Source organism: Lepidochelys kempii, chromosome 5 (assembly GCF_965140265.1).
Source record: "Lepidochelys kempii isolate rLepKem1 chromosome 5, rLepKem1.hap2, whole genome shotgun sequence".
NCBI lineage: Eukaryota > Metazoa > Chordata > Testudines > Cheloniidae > Lepidochelys > Lepidochelys kempii.
The window spans coordinates 12,481,788-12,505,106 of NC_133260.1; positions in this window are offsets into that span (position 1 = coordinate 12,481,788).

Here is a 23,319-nt window from a genome sequence, read left to right on the forward strand (position 1 = left end):
AGAAGTTGGTCCAATAAAAGATATTACCTCACCCACCTTGTCTCTCTAAGGGTATATCTACACTACCAGGCAGAAACTGATCCTGCAGGGGATCGATTTATCACATCTAGTCTAGATGCGATAAATCGACCCCCAAGGGCTCTCCCATCAACTCCTGTATTCCATCGCCGTGAGAGGCACAGGCGGAGTCTATGGGGGAGCAGCAGCAGTCGACTCACCATGGTGAAGACACCGCTGTAAGTCAATCTAGGTACGTCGACTTCAGCTACGTTATTCACATAGCTGAAGTTGCGTAACTTAGATCAATCCCCCCCCCCTCCCCTAGTGTAGACCAGGGCTAGTATCCTTGGACCCACACAGGTACAACACTGCAAACACGTCCTTCACACACACACCCAAGCAATAGGACTAAATTATGAGAAATCAAAAGTAAACAGATGCATTTTATATCATAGCCTGTTGGACACCAAATGGTATGACAGACTTTGAGAGAGAGAGGTGGGGTCGTACTGCTAGGAACTGTAAATGTTTTCTCAAGATAAGATTAATTAATTCTTGCACACACAAAAAAAAAATCTCACTTGTAAACGGCATGAAATTGACTGTTTCAGTGTCCCACGCTCAGCAATACGGTGCTTTCTCTCTGACTTCTAGAATGCCTGGAGGCCACAGAGAGAAAAATTTCCTCTCAATGTCTGCCACAAACAGGTCCTTGTTCCAACCTGATGTAATATGTACTTTCAGATTAGTGGGGGAACTTCATTTAAACTTCTACAGGAGAGACTCGAAGCTCTGAAATGCCAGTGCATCAAGCAGGGTTTTACTTTATAAACATTCCTTTGTTAATGAAATTGAAAAGTTCAGGCAAAGAATTTTCCACGTGTAATCATTCCAAACATAAACAATATGGCTTAAAATCCCTTTTCCCAAATTCACGGTAATTGCTGCTGGGGAAAACAAAAAACCCTGTCATCTTAGACACTGTTATATCACCAAGACTAGCATCTGCTGCTAGACGAGCTTGAATCAAAATTACAAGGTCTGGGTCTTTGTCACAGAGTGACCATTATATGTTGCATTTTGAAGTTGCAACACACCTATCCTGTCTGGGCAAGGAATCCATTCTGGTGGTCTGCACCTAAAGGTTAATGGAACCAGAGTGCTTCTAGAGGGAAATTATGGTTCACTCAACAATGGTTAGGCAGCTGGTGTGCTGTGGTGGTGGTAGGAGGGCGGTGAAGCACTGGAATGGGTTACCTAGGGAGGTGGTTGAATCTCCATCCTTAGAGGTTTTTAAGGCCCTGCTTGACAAAGCCCTGGCTGGGATGATTTAGTTGGTGTTGGTCCTGCTTTGAGCAGGGGATTGTACTAGATGACCTCCTGAGGTCTCTTCCAACCCTAATCTTCTATGATTCTGTGACTCTGTGACCACTGCCTATCTGTCTGACCATGATCCTCTTGCTGGTACCTTGTCTGCTTCCCGCTCTTTCCCCATCTGTTTGTTGTATCCACCTGTTGTCTCTCATCTTGTACTTAGACTGTAAGCTCTTTGAGGGAGGCACTGCCTCTTTGGTATATGTTTGTACAGCACTCAACAAAATGGCAGTGGGACCTCTGGGCATTACCGAAGCTCAAATAGCAAATAATAATTCTGACAGATCACTTTACTGGGGCATCAGACTAGCAATCAATAATAGGCATATAACTGGAAGCGACTTCCTCGGTCATCAATCTATTGCAGGCAACCCTGTCATATAATCCCGTTCATAAATGTCTCAAGTTCCATGTTAAAACTAGGTTGTTTGCCTACTGACATACCTCTGTCCTGCTCCTGCCACTCCACAGGAGCTGTTCATACAGCCACATGGAGCAGAGGAGAGTGGGTATAGAGTAGGGGCAAACGGCGCAGCACTTGATCATGCCCAGCCAAATAGAAAAATACCATCTGGCCGTGAGTTTCAAGGAAGGCTTCTTGATGGTCCTTTATTTTTGTATCTACAACAGGAGGATTTCAGTTCTGCAATCTACCTATTATTACCTTTAAAGTAGCTCCTTAAAGATCACAGAGGAGCTGAGCACTTACAACTCTCATTGCCTTTACCAGGTTGTCCCTAAATTCCAGTGATTTTCTCTCCTAATCTGACTATCGCTCAAACATTATACAGAAGGGATATGTGGATTTTAAAATAATCCATGATTGAAGAGGGCTTGTCTGATGCTATTGGCTTTTGCTTTGTTTTCTGGGGAGTTTGGGGGGGTGGGGTTTGGCTCCAAGCAGAAGTCCAAGTAGGTAAGAAGTGTGCCAAGGCCTAGAAATAAAAATCGGAGGTTTAAAAGAAGATTGCGGAGGAGCAGGTTGAACTGATGAACAAGAAGCCTCTTCCTATCAGAAGGTAGTCTGCCTTTTATCTTCTCATCTATAAACAAATGAGAATTCTTCAGCTGCATGGATTCTGTGAAAAATGAATTGCGTGGCGCAAGACATGTGTGGTGGAATATGCAGTTGTCTTCATCTAAAAAACGCTGTGCTGTTTGAATTGGCGTGATAACTGTATTATGAAGGATCACTGTGAAATATGCAAAAAATGGCATTTGTTTCCCTGAACTATAGCCAAAACACACCACCTTTCCAAGGGGCAAATGTTCTTACCATAGCAAATGCTCCTCTGGGCAGTAATTACTTCCCCTTTCAAAAAATAAGGCAAAAATGATGAAATGTCATTATCATCACCTTGTTCAGGCTCTTTCAACTTCACTGCTGAATTTACCTCCCGGACTGCATGTATCAGGCACAGACAGAGCCAATCAGGCTGCATATTTGACCATGAAAAGAAACGAGAAGTGAAGATGGGCTTTGTCCTGTGCAAGGTACACTTAGGGTATTGGGATCATGTTCCTAAGAAGCTCTCTTTCCTGAGTGTTTGAATTGATAACATTAAGTTACTGGGAATCTCTTGTACAGTAGAACCTCAGAGTTATGAACACCAGAGTTACAAACTGATCAGTCAACCACACACCTCATTTCGAACCTGAAGTACACAATCAGACAGCAGCGGAGACAAAAAAAAGAAACTTCAGTACAGTACTGTGTTAAACGTAAACTACTAAAAAAAAAAGGGAAAGTTTAAAAAAAATAGATTTGACAAGGGAAGGAAACTGCTTCTGTGCTTGTTTCATTTAAATTAAAAGGGTTAAAAGCAGCATTTTTCTTCTGCATAGTAAAGTTTCAAAGTTGTATTAAGTCATTGTTCAGCTGTAAACTTTTGAAAGAACCATCACAAGGTTTTGTTCAGAGTTACAAACATTTCAGAGTTACGAACAATCTCCATTCTGAGGTTCTACCGCAGGGGTTCTCAAACCTTTTCTTTCTGAGCCCCCTCCCACCCCAACCCCCCAGGATATAAAAACGCCAGAGCCCAACTGTGCCACCACACCTGTTTTTCTCCGTATAAAAGTTAGGACTAGCATTAGGAGGTAGCAAGCAGGGCATCTGCCTGGGGCCCCACACCACAGGGAGTCCCATGAAGCTAAGTTGCTCAGGCTTTCAGTTTCAGCCCCTGGTGGCAGAGCGTGGGGTCCTGGGCTTCAGTCTCACGTGTTTGGGCTTGGCTTTCTGCCTTGGGCCCCAGCAAGTTTAATGCCAGCCCTGCTTGGCGGACCACCTGAAACCTGCTCATGGCCCCCCAGGGTGTCCCGGACCCCTGGTTGAGAACCACTGTTCTACTGTATGTTTAATTTCTCTAAGCTTTTTTCCCCCAAGACAAAAACAGGGAAAACACAGACCTATTAGGCTTTTAACAACATTGAACCAGAACCATTCAGCTTTGTGGCTGAGATGTTCAGAGCCATCTAAATGGCTTAGATGCCTGGTCCCTTCTTCTCTCTTCTTCTTCAGTGCTTACCCAGATAGTCGGCCATAGTGATTGTTTGCCATTTGATCCATTCCTGCATAACCGTGAAGGCTTGACAGCCTGAGAGTCCAACATCAGAACAGACTTGATGAACCCATAAAGTGGAGTAACTTCATCTGTAATGCAGATGTTTATGGTTGTTCGGTTCTACAGACAACCATAAACATCTGCATTACAGACGAACTTACTCCACTTTATGCCCAATATATGATGTTGACATTTTGTGTGGAAAGCCTCCAGCTTTGTCCGTCTGAGCGGCATAGTGTTTCGCAGCCATACAGCAGTATGGGAAGGATACAGCTCGAATAAATCCTGAACTTGGTTGTCATACTAAGATGATGTTGAAATCCTGGTCCTAGATTTTGCAGTGTTGTCTTTGACCATGAAACATGGAGACCAATCTTCGCTGACTCCTCCTCTGTATCCTGGAGTGCCTCACGAAACCTGTCAGGGCTCTGTACTCAAGAACAATGTCATCAGCTTAGTCAATGTCTGTGAGTGAGAGATCACCGATCTCAATGCCTATGGACCTGACGGAATGCTGCATTATGAAATCCATTGCCCGACAAAAGAGTGCAGGGGCCACAACACAACCCTGCCTAACACCAGATACTGATTTAAAAGGTGCTCACATCCGGTTCCCCAGACGAACATGGGCAGTGGTTCCACTATGCAGCTCTCTACTTAAGTCCAGCAGAGTGGCAGGGACACCCTACACCCCTTAAGGCCTTCCATAATGCGACATGATCTACTGAATCAAATGCAGCCTTAAGATCAAGATATGCCACATGCAGGGGCTTCCTGAGCTCGCGATGGTCCCTTCGGCAGTTTTGAACATCTCATTCAGAGAGTTTACCAGCCCTTCAAGGACGAAAGGATTTAAAGTTAATATGCCAGGGGGAAGGAGGGTGGCTTCTTTTTGCTGTAGAAAGGAAGACTCTTTTTCTTTCTTTTTCAAAATTCTGCTTGTATTTCACATTAGAAATTTAGATAGTGTGTAGGCTGGAACACACGGTGGAGATTCAAGTGCTACTCAACTGGAAGCATCACAAGAGTCAAGTGAGTAAAAGCTGAGCAAGTGAAAGTGGGGAAGGGCTTCTGAGTTTAGAATTCTGGTTGTGCTCGCTGTTTATTTAATTGCAATACCTAGTAAAGCTTTTGGGTAAGGAAAGCCTTTGTTAAAGTTTCAACACTCACCCACCTTCAGTTGACCCACAAAATATTCCTGAGGCCTCCCACTGGTTCTCCAGCAAAACCAAGAAAGAACAAGCAGCAAAACACTTAAAAAAAATAAATAAACCAAACCCCTTTCGGGCAGCCTTTATATATTATAAAAGGGGTGCAGGGGCAATTTCTTTTTTAATCTTTTTCAGATCACCTTTAAAAGTGTCCCTGCTGTGAAGGTTATAAGATGCACAGAAGAGACTCCCTGCTGCAGAGGTTATAAATTGGGCAGGATCACAGGTATTTCCATAAACAGCCTGTTTCTGCATGCACTGAAGCATACATGCCAAACCCGTGGGAAAAACACAGAAATTGGGCTTGGTTTTGGCCTGTGAGTTGCTTGTTGGTTAGTTTTTGGCTTGTTGTAGCTTGATGCTTCTTTTTTTTTTTTTTTTTTTTTTTTTTTTTTAATTGGCTCCTGGCAAGCATGGACAAGGGGTGGCAAGCAGGGGCAACGGGGAAAGAGAGTCGGGGTGCACAGTGGGCCCACCACAGTCCCAGACTGCATGCCGGGGGGATCTAGTCACATAGAGTGTTGGGGTTGTTAGGGACTGGCTTGTTTTGGCCTTGATTTGAAATGGGATTAGCTTGATTTTGGGCTTTTTGTGAAAGTCGGGGTGCTTATTTACCGCACGATAGTTGGCAACTGTGCCCTGAAGTCTGTCTGAAGAGAGTATTTTGTATGTTAACCACTTTCTATGTAGATATGAGCTATGATACCAATTTAATGATGCAATTAGTACTCTAGTTCCCGACATTAGTACAAATGATTGCTCTGCATGTAAGAAAGCTAGTGTTTTAATGCTTATGAGCTGGTGGCTACTGGAAACGGAAATATATGCAAATGTATCTATCTTCACTGAGACAAGGTGGATGAGGTAATATCTTGTATTGGACCAACTTCTCTTGGTGAGAGAGAGAAGCTTTCAAGCTGACACAGAGCTCTTCTTTAGGATTAGTCATGTTTCCCCAGACCTGAAGAAGAGCTCTATGCAGCTGGAAAGCTTGTCCCGCTCACTAACAGAAGGTGGTCCAATAAAAGATATTACCTCACCCACCTTGTCTCTCTAATATCCTGGGATCAACATAGCTACAACAACACTGCATACATCTATCTTCACTGTTACTTATGCAAGCACTTCTATTTCTCTGTGACAAAATCTGTTGTACCTGGTCTTTATCCTAGTGTCACAGTAACAGGGCTAGATGCACCTGTGTCCCCTTTCTGGTCTCCTTGTGTGCATCCATCCACCGCCGGCTACACCAGTGGAGTGTTGATAGTCCTCCAATGCCTTCCCACAATTGCCCCTGTGTGCCCAGCAGGAAAGACAAGTTCTCCCACCCACAGTTCATTGGGAGAGAATGATAGAGTGGCTCAGCTTACTGAAGCACAAAGAACCATGGGATTTGCTCGCAGACATCCTAGCAACACCAGTGGGTGAGCACAGCAGCAGTGAGGGCACTGAAACTCGAGGGTGGCTTTGCAGAGTGGCCACCCACACCTGGGTGCCCAAACCTGGGTGCCAATCAGCCGTCTTAACTCTGCAATGAAGACAGACCTAGCGTGTGTTGCAGTTCTCTCAGTCTCACCCACTTTGTTCAGACTGGTTTCTGTCAGTGCTTAATTTGTGCCAAGGCTGAGTCCCGGCACCTCTAGGCTTGGCAGTTCATAGCCCCGGCACCTCTGGCTTGCCATGTCAGTTATGAAAGTAAAAAAATTGCTTGACCCCCAGCACCTCTTTCATTACAAATTAAGCACTAGGTTCTGTGCTCCCCAAGGAAAGTGGGCTAGCACCGTTAAGGCTAGTCGCTTTGAAACTGTCTTTTAATGATGCTTAAGTGTAAGCTGCCTGACAACTATTAGAAAGGGCCTCCTCTCTCTTCCTTGCAGAGGTAGGCTCTACTATCCAGTCAGTCCCGTAGGTGAAATATTGGACCCATTACAGTACACTCTCCACAATAGGGACAGAGCCAGACTCAGTATTTATTAAAGAGTAACCCTACATTTCACACCTAGATTTTGAGCTCTCTAGGGCAGGAACACTTTTGATTCTCCTCATTTGCGGAATGCATAGTACAACAGCTTTCTGATTGGAGACTGTACGCAAAACTCAAGTGTCTTTAGTATGGTACTGTAACTCTGGTTTTAAAGCTGTCTTCTTGTAAATGACAAAAGAGAAAAGTAACCAGCCTGATTATTTCAAATTGTAAATATTAGCAGCTTTTAAGTCAGCTTTTTTGTTCTTTAAAAAAAAATGTTAAAATTGTCTTACACTGGGAAAACAATTCTTATTCACCCTTCCGTAATGCAAAAGCAGATTTTGTCTAAACTTTCCGGAATTATTCCTTTCCTGGCTGAGACCAATCGTGGCAAATTTCAGCCTCGCAAAAGATTGTCAAAAAAGTTAAGAGCACATGAGAACAGGGGTGCAATAATGGAAGTAACATTCCTGGGGCAACCTTAATGATAGTGCGTGCTACCCATGCGTGCTCTGTTATATCTCTTTCTAACTGCCTCTTACATAGCCTTAGGGCTTGTCTATGCTGCCTTGCAGTATGGGCAATGAGGGTGTGAACCACAGAGCTCACCAAAGTGTTGCCCTCCAACTGCTCCACGTGGACACTGCTGGCACAAGCTGAACAGTTGCTAATTCTTGTTAACATAGTCTTCTTTCAAACCGGACTACACTAACGCAAATGCGATACTTTTTAGTTTGCGCCGGGAGCATCCACGTGGGGCAGTGAGAGTGCAACTCTTTGGTGTGCTTTGCAACTCACACCCCAGTGGTCCACACTACAGTGCAGTGTAGACATAGCCGTAGGCTTAGTCTACACTACTACGTTTTGCCATCATAGCTATCTCAGTTAGGAGTGTGAAAAAAAAAACATTCCCTCCCCAACATAACTATGCCAGCAAAACCCGCATTGTAGATGCAACTCTGCAGCCAGAAGATTGCTTCTGGTGGCTTAGCTAAAACAGTTTGGGAAGTGATGTAGATATGCTTGCGGAACTCTTTCTGGCTGTTTATGCTGTGTCACCACTAGGGGGCTCTGCTAGCATAGCTATGCTGGCCTAGGCTCTGTAGAATACATGAGCCTTGGATCACCCTGGAGGCATCTTCTATGTGTCTTTTAAGACTCAGTCATTGGGGAATGTAACAGTGCTTTCCCTTTAATCTTTAAAGTAGTCTCAAACCACGCTAAGACTATTTATGTTCTGCCTTTTCCTTGACACTCCTTCCAACCATACAGCAGGTGAGCAGACAACCATCTCCTTAGTATGGCTGCCACAAATGACTAGTAATTTTTGGTTGTCCAACTCAAGGCTATTTTAAGGGGACCCAGTTTTCAGAAACTGCTGAACATCAACCTCCTGAAAATTAAGCTCAAAGTTGAGTGTCCAAATACTAAGGCAGTCATCTTTTACCCGAGGTGTCTAAAACACAGAGCGTGGAATCAGTTGATAAAGCACAGCTATCTGAACGGCACAAACTTTGTACGGTGCCTGAATGCAAACTAAACTCCCTTGAGTTATAGGAGTTCCCTTGCTACTTCACATACCAATAAATACTCTACAGTGCTCCATGCACTCTCTTTATGGATTCCATGCCATGTGCACTCAGCTTATTAATTAAAACATATTCTTCACTGTTTTCAATACGTTAAATTGAACGCATCTAATGAATATCCAGCTGCACTTTTCCTTCTTTCTACACAATAATTTAGACTCCTAAATTGCACTTGTTCCAAACCGGGAACATTTTGCCCATTATAAGGCTGCAGTTGATAATGTATCAGGCCGCAATAATGAAGCTTGATTTTCAGAAGCTGTGGTAAATGGGACGTGCTCAGAGCTACATGTTTTGATTAGCAGACTAAGCAAACCTTGACATGAGCGTCCTTATTTACATAGAATACTAAGGCTCCTTTTCACAAAGTGACTCAGTTCACCAGGGGAACACATTAAACTTATCCAACCTGCCCTAGTTGAGATCTAGATCACCTCATGGTGGCACCATACCTTGGAATGATTGCCTGTTCCATACAAGAAAGTCAAAATTCTCTGCTCAGCTCTGCTCTGCAGGTGATTTACGAAGAGAAGCAAGGACGCTTTTTTTATTTATTTTTTTTAAATGTTCAGTGTGTGGAACTCCCACTGACCTAAGTAAGACTCCCACAAGCGGAGCTAATGCAGAATGTCCTGGACAGAGCGACACAGCACATAAAAGTTTAGAATTTTGCCCCTAATGAAAGCGGACATTTCATTTCTGCCCTCACCCTCTTGCCCGATCTTTTTCCACACCAGCTCCTAGCTCTTGCAAGCCCATTTCAATTTGCCACCATCCTCTCCTCATTCTTGCAAATGTCACTTGGCCCCTGATATCCACAAGAACTGGAGATATATATATAGTGATATGTAAAAATGCATCCCACTGACATGTTAAATTCCTACTGTGGTATTTCTAGTGAACCCTGCCTATTCTGTCATAGATTATAAACTTTTCTGGGTAGGGACTGCCTCCATCCTCTGTCAAACAGATACTTAAATGTTTAACAAATTGTCAGTAAGTCAATAACCTATTTCCCTTACAATACTGTAATTTTAACTGGCTGGTGTGTATGTCTAACCTCTACCAGATGGGATCAGAACTTCTGGTCTATGTGTCATAGGCCCTATACTGCTAACTTCTAATGGAAATTCTTCTTTAGCTGAAGCAGTAGAAGCCTGTGCTTTTGGAACGGGAAGTTGTGAATTATATTTGGCCTAGTAGCTGCCAGGGAGCTACACGGGGGCACTCCGTTACTCCCATAGGAGTCAACAATTCCAGGTTTGGGGCCTGATCCAAAGTCCCCTGAAGTCAGTAGAAGCAATTGGGAAGTTGGCCTCAAGTAGGTTGAGGAGAGGGATAAGACAGACTAGGTGGGTAGGTAATGGGTCCGGATTGAAAACTCCTCAGAGCTGAACTGACAGAAGGGGGTGAGGGTTGGAGAGAAGATGTGACAGCATCACCAGGGAAAGATGGCAAGAAAAAGGCTACAAAGAGTGAGGACCCTACAAGATGAGCATCAAGCATTACTTTGGTCTTTTTATCTCTATAGTTGCTTTCCTTCCCTGACCTTTGGTTTTTGTATGCTTAGTTTGTAAGGTCTTTGTGACTAAGACTTATCTAATTACACAACTGTAAAATGCCTAACTCGCTTCTGGGATCTCTGTTAGTGACATCTTCCTGTCGCTCCAGTGACGTTCCGAGTTCTCAGGTATGTGGCGTATCGACACCTGCACAACGTAGGTGGCTGCAGAATTGTTACCGTATGTATAACAGCATTCCAGGTGGCCCACTTAGCCTCCTCGCTTCACTGAGCCCCATTCCTTTTATGAGGTGTGTATGCTGTAAGGGTGTTCCTGGTGCACCAAAGTTGGGTCACTGCAGTGCATTTGCAGTACAGAGTAACTGTTGGTTAAAAGAAGTGTTAAGAGAAATTCAGCCCAACATATCCGCTTCTTTTGGTAAGTCAGGTTTTCTGCCGAAGAACCAGCAGAGGGTATACAAATGGGCAGGGAGTCAGTCTGGTGCACTGGACGGTGAGTCACAACACTAATTTCAGTTCTTGATTCTGCCACTGACTTGTTCTGTGATCGTGGGCAAGTCAGTTCACTTCTGTTTCCTCTCCCATCCTCAGTCTGCCTTTTCTCTTTAGAATGTGTTTGTACAGGTACCTGGCATAATGGTTCCCCGATCTCCTGTCCAGTGCTCTAAGAACAGTACCTTAAACATATGCCCAGATCTGAGAGTCGGAAGAACTGTGTTAATTCTGGCTCTCCTACAGATTCTTCTACAACATGGAGAAAGTCACTGAGGGCCAAATTTTGGGCAGGAGGGATAGCTCAGTGGTTTGAGCTTTGGCCTGCTAAACCAGGGTTGTGAGTTCAATCCTTGAGGGGGCCATTTAGGGATCTGGGGCAAAAATTGGGGATTGGTCCTGCTTTGAGCAGGGGGTTGGACTAGATGACTTCCTGAGGTCCCTTCCAACCCTGATATTCTATGATTCAGCCAGGTATGACCGGCACTCTGGTTTTATTTGGAGACTTAAGTAATTGTTTTTAAAGCCAATATACTTTGGCTGGAAGGCCCTAGTGCAGTGCTAAGTATTATTATAAAACCAGGTATTTAAAATCTAAAGGGTATTTCTTGAAAGATATAGAGTGTTTGTGGTCAATTTAGTATGTGACCTGAATGACCTGACTGTGCACCTTTAAACTGTTTATCCACGATCAATGTGCAGGAAAAATATGACCACTGGTTAGACTCAGAGAAGCACTCAAAAGTTCAGTGGTACTCCAGACATCATCTGAACATCCTGAGTCTGCAAAACTATGCTGTAAGTCTAAGGAGAATGGGCATTTCCCTCGCTTCTGACTAGAAATGCCTTGACAACAGCCCTTCTCCCCGTAGTTTGGTTCCAGAAAATGGAAGTGAAAAAACATCAATCCAGAGCCTTAATAAAAGAAATCCAGGATAGTCAGAAAGGGAGCAGCTTTCCATCATGGGAACTGATGGGCGCCTTTATCTTCTTTCCTATGTCTCTGAGGTTTAGAGAGCACCTTGCAGAGCCTTTCCAGAGATAATCTGACAATCTTGGAATGTTTACGGTCCCATATTTTCTGTTTGCTTTGCTGTTCCTTACAAGAAAAACATGATCAAATTCATCCCTAGGTATAACCCTGCTGGGGTGAGTGAAAGTTACCATAAGGGATTAATTTGGCCTACAATTAGTTTGATCTCATGTAAGTTGGGTCTTGTGCTGTATGCAACTCAAAATTGCTATGCCTTTGTTTAATGCCTTTAAATTAAAAAAACTCTGCCAATGTGGAGCTACAGTAGCCATGTTTTGTTGTGGTTGTGTTGCTGCAACCTGTACAGAGGACACACTCACACAGACATTGTTTTCCTGGCTCTAACATAAAAGTCTTTGGACAAAACAGTTGTTCTTTGCGTATGAAAAATACAGGCGGCCTGACCGTTATACATGGGCAGATACTGACTGAGAGCATTAACTGTTTTCTGTCTAGGACACAGATCTCACACAAGACAGCATGGCACCTACCTGTTCCTCAGAGGCTAAGTGGTGTGGCTGTATCTGCCAAGAAACCATACTAAAGAAAGACTTGTGACTAGTTTTGTGACTCAGGGGACAAATAGACCAGGTGATGGTTAGTACTGCCACCAAAAACAGGGGATCCCATGACACAAAGTGGGAAATCCATGTAGCCTTTCCATTTGGTTCAAGTCCAAAACAACACAACTTCTTTTGCATGAGTCATGAGACTGTGGACTCGTTCCATGGCCCCAAGTTATTTCTGTATCTTATCACACACATCTAGAAAACCAAAGCATAATCTTTACAGCTGTACATTTGTTTAAATTTACCGCCTGGCACTTCACCCCTCTGGGACTTAGAAGCAACATCAAAAACGTTTCTCAGGATGACATGCCAAATTTCATCCCCTCAACTTCAGTTTCTCTGGCGTAATTGACAACTGGCCATAGACCAGCTATAACACAGGGGGAAAAAATTATCCAGATTCCCTGATGGGAGTGAGCTGTAAGGATGCTATGGAAAATACAGAACTCCTCCCAGGAAGCTGTTACAGGAAACTCACTCAAACAACCATTTTCTCAAGCTCTGGTGCTCATTTCCCTGCTCCTATCATCTCCTACTATATATTTATCACATTTTAAACTGTAAAAATAAAATAAAATCACTAATTCTTTTTAGAGTAAGGAGTGCAAAGAACAGTCATCTCCTTGACTGGAGACCTGGTTATTTTTTTTTTTTTAACTACACTTAAACTTTGATGATTGAACAAAAGCAGGCAAAAAATATTGCCATTATCTGACGTACAGAAATGTAACATGAAGTCTGCTCATTATGGATAATATTTATGGCAGATCATAACATTAAATTACAACCCAGTCGCCTCAGCCAGAAATTTGTAACACCGCACATGTGCTTCTAATTATGGACTTTTGAAGTTGCCCTGGTTATTTATTTTCAGGGGATTTAGTACGCAGGGCGATTAAAGTTTGCTCTTGTTAGGAATTCTGCAATCTTTAAAAGAGAGAGAGAGAGTGCAAATGAACCTCAAATGATTATATATAAATGTGTGTGTGTGTGTATTTATTTATTTAAAAAGAAACACAAAAGGGCCCTTTGTTTTAAATGTGGTTGGAGTCCAAAATTTGTGACCATAATTTTGTTTATAGGAAATCCCTTATAATGCTAGTTTAGTGTTTCCATATGGAATTCTCATAGGACTCTTTGCCCCCCCCCCTTTTTTTTTATTTGGATAAGGCAAGTGAATGTGCATTCCAAAGATGCATAGTCATTCCGGATCAAATTCAATGGATTCTGGCAAGAGTTGAAAAACACAGATGCAGTGTTTTAGGTCTCCTGCTGTGCAGCCTCCAGCTGTGAGTGTCTGGTTGAAGCACTTTGTAAAATCATGAAAACCCTATTAAATTCATGAAATATGATATACTGTATTTTCAAACTAACTTTCCATTGAACTGTCCATGAGGATGGAATTTAGCTGGCTTGCTTATATATCTAATGCGTATATCTATAAACAACAAACCAACAGACATGTCAGGAGTTTCTGAAAGCACTATTTTTCTCCACTTTTAAACTTGTCATCCTTTCTGAACCGCAGCAGAACCTGAACTGAATTTTGTGGGCATAGTTCTGCCTCAGTCCGTTGTACCCTTTCCGTCACTTGACCGTACAAATAACCTCTCTGCAATTAAAATCCGAAAGGGTCTCTGATGTTTCGGTGAATGAAAGTTAGCCTTTGACCTTTGGGAATGTGGCATTCTAGCTGCTTGCCTTTGACTGCAGAATAGGGAACTGCCCAGATCGAGGGGGAAATCTCTTTCCTACCCAACTGAAAGCAGTTTGATATTCTGAGTTCATTTCCTATTGGGCTATAATTCACATCATAAAAACATCACTTGTTTGGATTTGGGTTGTTTTTTTTTTTAAATGGAAAAGTGAGAGAAGTCCCCTGAGGTGAATCATTTTGTTGTTAAAATTGTCCCTGAGATACAGGCAACTCCAGCCTCTTGCGTGCACAGACCACAATGTATAATGCATGGCAGGGTGAGAGAAGTATGTATTTCAGTAAGATTAGTCTGGCCTTGTTTATCCATGTGTCTAGGCACCCAGTTGAGTGAAAGTTGTAACTGGGTTAATAAAATGTGTATGGACTCATGCTCAGTGTACCACTGCTGTCTTTGTGTGAGGTTTTCTTTACCTCTGCATAAGCCAGACAGAGCCCTCCTATAAAAATACATTGTACTTCTAAGCTTCTTCCCCTTTATGCAGTAAATGGGGTCAGTTTCCCAGATCATTTTTTTCCAGGCTTGCCAATCCAACGCTTGCTCTATATCCACTCTGTCCTCCCTTACACAGTCTATCCACTGTTTGCTTGGAGGTCTCCTTCTCCTTTTCCCTCGAGCTCTAGTTTCAAGTGTCTCCCTAACCGGATTCCCATCCTCCATCCATCATACATGCCCATACCATCTCAGCCTCCTCTCTGACATCGCAGACCTTGGTCTCGCTCCTGATCACATCATTCCACGTGTGGTCCAGCGATGTCACCCCTCTTGCTGCCTTCAGACATCTCATTTCAACAGCTTCAGGTCTTCTCAAGTGCCTCTTCTTGATCACCCGTCTCTCTGATCTGTACAGAAGAGCTGGACTTGCCAGAGTTTTGTGTAGTTGTCCCGTAAATTGTCTGGGCATCTGTTCATCATGCAGCATGCCAAGTATCTTGCACCTAAACTATGTCAGTCTTTTTCCCTCTAAAAGCAGAGAGGCTGGTGATGCTCTTAGGTGCTGTATCCAGTGCACTCACCTAGGATGGGGGAGACCAAGGTTCAGATCCCCACTCTGCCTGGTGTGGGGTAGGGACTTGAACCCAGCCCTCCCACCTCCCCAGAGAATGCACAAACCACTGGTTTAGAGGGTAGACAGGGTGGTTGCTCTCAATCCCTCCTGTTGAAGTTGTTCCTCTTTTTGTATGACATATTTAAATATTCACTAGGCCAGCAAGCATGGGAGTGACTCTCTAGCTAGTGGTTAGAGCACTCTCCTGGGAGACCCAGCTTCCAGTCCCTGCTCAAGAGGCTGATCCAGTAGGCATTTTCAGAGCACACCTACCAAATCAGACCCCACAGGCAAGATAGTCAGTCCCTTGCCTAGTTTGAGGATCCCAATGTGGCTTAGGTTCAAGCGAGGTGCCGGGTGTCAAGACTGAGGCAGCATTGTGCATTCCCACCAATAGAAATGAAGAGACCTAGGGGACTTTACCAGCAGAAATTTCAGGCACCAACAAGGTTAGGCAGCAGCTAAGGGCAGGGGAGGGGTTCAGGTTCTAAATTTTGGATTTAGGTGCTTAAATGACTGTGTGGATCTAGCCCCAATACTCTTTAGTCTGGAAACCAGGCATGAAATTTCAGGATCTGTCTTCAGATCTCAGGTACTAGTTGATTCCAGATGTGTCAGAATGGAAACAATGCAAAAGCGATCTTTACTGTGATATGTTGATGTCTTCTGCCTCCAGTTAGGGTGACCAAACAGCAAGTGTGAAACATTGGGATGTGGGGGGGGGGAGGTGTGATAGGAGCCTATATAAGAAAAAGACCCAAAAATTAAGACTGTCCCTATAAAATTAGGACATCTGGTCACCCAACCTCCAATCCAAAAATAAGACGTGTAGAGGAATGTGGATTCACTTCTTTTCTTTTTCTGTTCCTTTTTAATGTTTACGGTGTTGATTGATCTGTTGAACCTGGACACATTTTGGACCTGGTGTTTGAGTTGGAGCTAGAGGTGCAGATTACACCATAGCCACAAACTAAGGTCGGGGCCCCTTTCAACTGAGACAAAGGACCTATCTTCATGATGATCCATTAGTTGAGTTTTTTTCTCCCTTAAGCCCAAGAGTGCAAATATCCCTCACTCTTTCAATGGGATGTGCTCGGTTGAGAGAAGACTCTTTCCATCCTCCTGAATATCCATATTAGGATAATTTTGCCTTAAAGACAATGCAACAAGAAGAACAGTAGAGTGGTGGTGTACCTCTGCTTTGCTGGACACTGTTGTTGTGGGTTAAGTGAAATTATTTTAAGGCCCACAAAGTGTCACTGATGTTGTTATTCATGGTAATAAGACTACGCTGCAGTCTTGATTTTATTAAAACAGTGCATCGTACGCTGCCAGATGTCAAAGGAACATTAATTAATGAGGTTTACGTTAACAGACATCTTGAGAGAATTAACATGTAAAAATTAGATAACGAAGTGCATGCCATTTAGGCTTAAAGTGTAACTCCTGCTGGGTTGCGTGAAAATGTTATGCATAAAGACACCTGTATTCTCTATAGTGCAACAAAATAATAGGGGATTTATTGGGCTTTACTAATTTGATATACGGAGTGGCAGCTACAATATGCACATAGTTATTCCAGTGTACTGCTTTCTGCTGTGTGGCAGAGGTTTGTGCTCAAAGGAAAACTTTCAGGAGATGCTCGGGAGATGTTTCATATGTCTTGTGCAAATAGCCTTTTTTTGTCTTCCTCAACCCTCCACGTGCTGCCTCTCCCCGCTTTTCATTATATGGTTCTGGCCTCCCAGGTTCACGGTTCTCTTTCCTCTCAACCCATTCGTTCAGTGTGTCCAGACTGTAGCTGCAATCAGCCACCTCGCCTGCCATTCTGACCATAACCAGCCTCTCTTCAGACCATTCACTGACTCCCAGTTATCCCCCATATCCAATGAAAGCTCATTTTCTTTGCTTTCAGAACTGCAACAAACCTTGTTCCTCTGCTCCTGTCTCTTTCCACGGTTGACTACAGGGGTCAGCTAATGCCAGTTGTGGGGCTAATTGTTTTCTGTTGTGGACATGTGTCTGCTTAGATCTGGTCTAAGACCCCATTTCACTTCATACAGACCACTGAACAGCCACCAGACTGACTCATTGTTTGGTTATACTTCCCCATCTAGGTGCATCCACCTGTCATCTCTTGTCTGAGAGGCAGCATAGGCTAGTGGAAAGAGCACTAGACTGGGACTCAGATTCTACCATTGGCCTGTTGGGTGACCTTGCCCATGTCCCTTCATCTCTCCGTGCCTCAGTTTCCCTATCTGTAAAATGGTGGTAATAATTCTGACCTCTTTTAAGTGCTATGAAAGAGCCAAGTATTATTAAATAATAAGCTCATTGGGGCATAAACCTTCTTTTTCTTCCGTGTTTGTACAGCACCTAGAATAGCGAAGTCCTGGTCCGGGCTGCTACACATGAAGGTCATACAAACTATAACAACAATGATGATTTCCGGCCACTAAAGATTTCACCTTGATTTGAGCAAGTCATGAAAGGCTCCAGAGATCCTTGCTACCAGTATCCTGAGTTACTTATTGCCCCCAACCCAACCCCCAGGCACATGCTAATGTTGTAATTGTGTTGTTTTTTTAAAAAAATCACATCTCGTGTAGACTGATCTTGCCTTCTCCCTTCCTCCCCAATGAGAAGGGAATATCAAAATGGAACATAGTGCCCACCAGTTCAACTCAGTGCAGCGCTTTGTCATAGGCACCATGGTCCAGAGCACAAATTCTCTCAACTTTTACTTAGGCAAAGCTCCCCTGGATATTTGGGGGTGTAAGTGTTTCCACAAAAAATTCCATGACAATCTATTCTGAATGGCCCTCTGCTTTGTCTGTATTAGGATGCTGCAACAGGGTGGCAGGGATGCAGGTGCGCATTGCTAGTGGTTTCAGAAAAATCCTGTTTAGATTTTTTCTTTTTTTTAAATAAAAGCAGTAGTCAGATCGAGTAGAGTTCCCCAGTCCCACAGCAAATCCCAAGTGACAAAAAAGTAACAACAACAACAACGATTCATCTAGAATGAATTAGAATTTCTGTATTGTTCTGAAAGCGCTATTGGCAGGAGTAAGAATTACTTTATATGTTCAGTGGCGAGGAGGAGGATTTGTATTACCGTCATGCCTAGGAGTCCTTGTCATGCACCAGGACCTCATTGTGTTAAGCGCTGTACAAACATAGAACAAATAAGACAACCCCGGCCCCAAAGATCTTACGAGACAAAAGACAGCAGATGGATCCAAACAATGGAGTACAAGGAAACAATGAGACATTACTCATCAGCATGCTAGACAGTCGTCACAGCACACCAGTGGCCTAACCATTGTTTAGTTTTACATTTTTGTGACTATTATAACATTGGGCTAAATGTATCCCTGGCTTGCATCCACTTGGGACCGTAGCATTTTGTCACCCAGGATAAATTTACCCATTGAGCCTAGAAAGCAATTGGATCCAGAAGGAAGAGGAAGGAGGACTAGGAAGTAGAAGTTACCTAAGACTTGAGGAGGTATTTGAGTCACGCCTCTGCTGTGATGCCCATAGTCGATTGCCATGTGACAATGGCTAGTCAAACGGCAAGCTGAGGTTCCTGCTGACTGTCAAAACATGCTCCTTTACTGCAGTCTTCTCAATTCCCTCTCAGCCTCTTTTTCTCCATTTCATTGACTTCTTGTGTCCTTTCATAAGCTTATTAAATGTATGCCTGCTGGAGCTGGGTATTTCTTATTTGTAGAGACCTTAGCATCCCAGGGCCCTGATCCTTGATTGGAGCATCCGGGCACTAAATATCAAGTTAAGAATAAGAAAAACAGTGGTTACAAATGGCTAAAACATCTATTGTCAGTTCTTTCTCAGTGCCCATTTCCCATAATAAAAGAACAAATGGATACAAAGAAATTAAAGGGCAGTAAAAATAGAACCTACATAAGAAAATATTTCTTTACAGAGAATAAAGACCATCTGTGGCTGAAAAGCACTGGATTCTGTTACGACCATTAATAGCATCTGTACTTTACCAATGCAAGTTAAAGCCCTGATCCTGCAAATACATAAGCACGTTAACTTTACACATATTAGTCATCCCAATTAAGTTAACAAAATGACGCACATGCTTAAAGTGAAAGGATGAGTTTCAGGGCTTGCAGGATTGGGACCTATTGGTGATGAGTATAAACAAAGCTCATACTTGGTGGTATAAACGGATAAGACTTGCTAATGTTTCTGTGCGGGAATACTTTCCTTGCAGGAGATACCTACTGGGGTCAAAAAGAAATCCCTGTCTTTCCATGTACAAACTTACTTCATTAACTAGGGTGTAGCAAGGCAACAATTCACCGCGCCTCCTGCTGGTCATCCAGGGAATTAGCTCTTTTCCAGCGTATAGAGCGCCCTCTGCAGGCCGGTGTCTCGCCTGCCACTGGTCCCGTGTCCCTCCTGGACCCTGGTGCCCTTTACCCTGGGGTTCTGCCCAAGCAGTAACCCCACACTCTGGGTCTCCCCACCCTGGGGAACCCCCAACGTTCTAAACCCACCTTGTCTCAGTGGCTACTGCCAGTCATCATCCAGGCCCCTTTCCCTGGGGCAAACTGCAGTCTGTAATCACTGGTAAGGGGGGGTTGGACCAGCTGCCTCTGCCTATTCCCAGGCTACACCTCTGTAGCCCCAGTACCTTTCCTGGCCTTTAGCAAGGCCTGGAACCTGGGGATTGTCCAGGCTGGAGCTCCCCAGCTCGTCCGGCCTTCCCCCAGCCCTGCTCCACTCTAGGTACCCTGCTCAGTTCCTAGGCAGCCAGGTCCTTCTTTCTCTACAGCTAGAGAGAGACTCCCACAGCTTCGGGCTCACAGCCCTCTTATCAGGGCCAGCTGAGCCCTAATTGAGCTGGTCACAGCTGTGGCTGCGTCCCCAATCAGCCTAGCTTCTTTCCAGCAGCAGCCCTCTCCAGGGATGCTTTTAACTCCTGTTCTGTGGGAGTGGGGCAGCCACCCCACGACACACCCTCCCCCTTCGAGCTCCCCCAATGTGGTCTTATCTCCCCAGCTTCCCTCTTAGCTGGGCCCGCAGGATGTCTCTCTCCTGCCGTAGGTGCTCCAGCATCTGGAGCAGCTGGCTCCCTTCCTGAAGGGTTTGGGTGCCCACTGTAGCCTGCTCAGCTCCCATGTGGGTTTCCCTTGCTGTTCGGGTCTCCACTGTGGCCTGTCTCACACCCGCATGGATTCCCTTCTTGATCTGGGGCCCCTCTGCCCCAGACCCTCTCACTTCTGGGGCCTTGGTCCTTACCACCCCCTCCTTCGGTGCAGTCTCAGACTGAGCCCAATCCTCCGGCCTCCCACTCCTTCTCTGGGGGCAAAGCCGTCTTATCTGCCCCCCGCCCCCCGGCCTTGTGGCACAGGAAGCACATCCAGTGCCTTCCTTTGGCCACCTCAGGGCTAGCCTGGGCTGTGTGAGTTCCATAGGGGCACTCCCTCTTCCTGTGCCCTGGCTCCCCACAGGCCCCCCTGTTGACCTCACAGGGGTTGTGTTTTCTGGGTGGGGCCTCCTTGCTCCATCCAAGTAGGGGCACTCCTGTCTGTAGTGTCATAGAATCATAGAATATCAGGGTTGGGAGGGACCTCAGGAGGTCATCTAGTCCAACCCCCTGCTCAAAGCAGGACCAATCCCCAACTAAATCATCCCAGCCAGGGCTTTGTCAAGCCTGACCTTAGAAATATCTAAGGAAGGAGATTCCACGACCTCCCTAGGTAACCCATTCCAGTGCTTCACCACCCTCCTAGTGAAAAAGTTTTTCCAACCTAAACCTCCCCCATTGCAACTTGAGACCATTACTCCTTGTTCTGTCACCAGCTACCACTGAGAACAGTCTAGATCCATCCTCTTTGGAACCCCCTTTCAGGCAGTTGAAAGCAGCTATCAAATCCCCCCTCATTCTTCTCTTCTGCAGACTAAACAATCCCAGGTCCCTCAGCCTCTCCTCATAAGTCATGTGTTCCAGTCCCCGAATTATTTTTGTTGCCCTCCGCTGGACTCTTTCCAATTTTTCCACATCCTTCTTGTAGTGTGGAGCCCAAAACTGGACACAGTACTCCAGATGAGGCCTCACCAATGTCAAATAGAGGGGAACGATCACATCCCTCGATCTGCTGACAATGCCCCTACGTATACATCCCAAAATGCCATTGGCCTTCTTGGCAACAAGGGCAAACTGTTGACTCATATCCAGCTTCTCGTCCACTGTAACCCCTAGGTCCTTTTCTGCAGAACTGCTGCCGAGCCATTCGGTCCCTAGTCTGTAGCGGTGCATGGGATTCTTCCGTCCTAAATGCAGGACTCTGCACTTGTCCTTGTTGAACCATATCAGATTTCTTTTAGCCCAATCCTCTAATTTGTCTAGGTCCCTCTGTATCCTATCCCTACCCTCCAGCGTATCTACCACTCCTCCCAGTTTTGTGTCACCTGCAACCTTGCTGAGGGTACAATCCACACCATCCTCCAGATCATTTATGAAGATATTGAGCAAAACCGGCCCGAGGACCGACCCTGGAGGCACTCCACTTCATACCGGCTGCCAACGAGACATGGAGTCATTGATCACTACCCACTGAGCCCGACAATCTAGCCAACTTTCTATCCACCTTATAGTCCATTCATCCAGCCCATACTTCTTTAACTTGCTGGCAAGAATACTGTGGGAGACCGTGTCAAAAGCTTTGCTAAAGTCAAGGAACAACACGTCCACTGCTTTCCCCTCATCCACAGAGCCAGTTTTCTCCTCATAGAAGGCAATTAGATTAGTCAGGCATGACTTGCCCTTGGTGAATCCATGCTGACTGTTCCTGATCACTTTCCTCTCCTCTAAGTGCTTCAGAACTGATTCCTTGAGGACCTGCGCCATGATTTTTCCAGGGACTGAGGTGAGGCTGACTGGCCTATAGTTCCCAGGATCCTCCTTCTTTCCTTTTTTAAAGATGGGCACTACATTAGCCTTTTTCCAGTCATCCGGGACTTCCCCGGATCGCCATGAGTTTTCAAAGATAATAGCCAATGGCTCTGCAATCACATCCACCAACTCCTTTAGCACTCTCAGATGCAGTGGATCTGGCCCCATGGACTTGTGCTCCTCCAGCTTTTCTAAATAGTCCCAAACCACTTCTTTCTCCACAGAGGGCTGGTCACCTCCTCCCCATGCTGTGCTGCGCAGTGCAGTAGTCTGGGAGCTGACCTTGTTCGTGAAGACAGAGGCAAAAAAAGCATTGAGTACATTAATTTTTTCCACATCCTCTGTCACTAGGTTGCCTCCCTCATTCAATAAGGGGCCCACACTTTCCTTGACTTTCTTCTTGTTGCTAACATACTTGAAGAAACCTTTCTTGTTATTCTTAACATCCCTTGCTAGCTGCAACTCCAGGTGTGATTTGGCCTTCCTGATTTCACTCCTGCATCCCTGAGCAATATTTTTATTCTCTTCCCTGGTCATTTGTCCAATCTTCCACTTCTTGTAAGCTTCTTTTTTGTGTTCAAGATCAGCAAGGATTTCACTGTTAAGCCAAGCTGGTCGCCTGCCATATTTACTATACTTTCTACACATCGGGATGGTTTGTCCCTGTAACCTCAATAAGGATTCTTTAAAATACAGCCAGCTCTCCTGGACTCCTTTCCCCCTCATGTTATTCTCCCAGGGGATCCTGCCCATCAGTTCCCGGAGGGAGTCAAAGTCTGCTTTTCTGAAGTCCAGGGTCCATATTCTGCTGCTCTCCTTTCTTCCCTGTGTCAGGATCCTGAACTCGACCATCTGGAGAGAGTCTAGCGAAGGGCAACAAAAATGATTAGGAGACTGGAACACATGAGTTATGAGGAGAGGCTGAGGGAACTGGGATTGTTTAGTCTACGGAAGAAAAAAATGAGGGGGGATTTGATAGCTGCTTTTAACTACCTGAAAGGTGGATCCAAAGAGGATGGATCTAGACTATTCTCAGTGATAGCAGATGACAGGACAAGGAGTAATGGTCTCAAGTTGCAGTGGGGGAGGTTTACGTTGGATATTAGGAAAAACTTTTTCACTAGGAGGGTGGTGAAACACTGGAATGCGTTACCTAGGGAGGTGGTGGAATCCCCTTCCTTAGAAGTTTTTAAGGTCAGGCTTGACAAAGCCTTGGCTGGGATGATTTAGTTGGGATTGGTCCTGCTCTGGGCAGGGAGTTGGACTAGATGGCCTCCAGAGGTCCCTTCCAACTCTGTTATT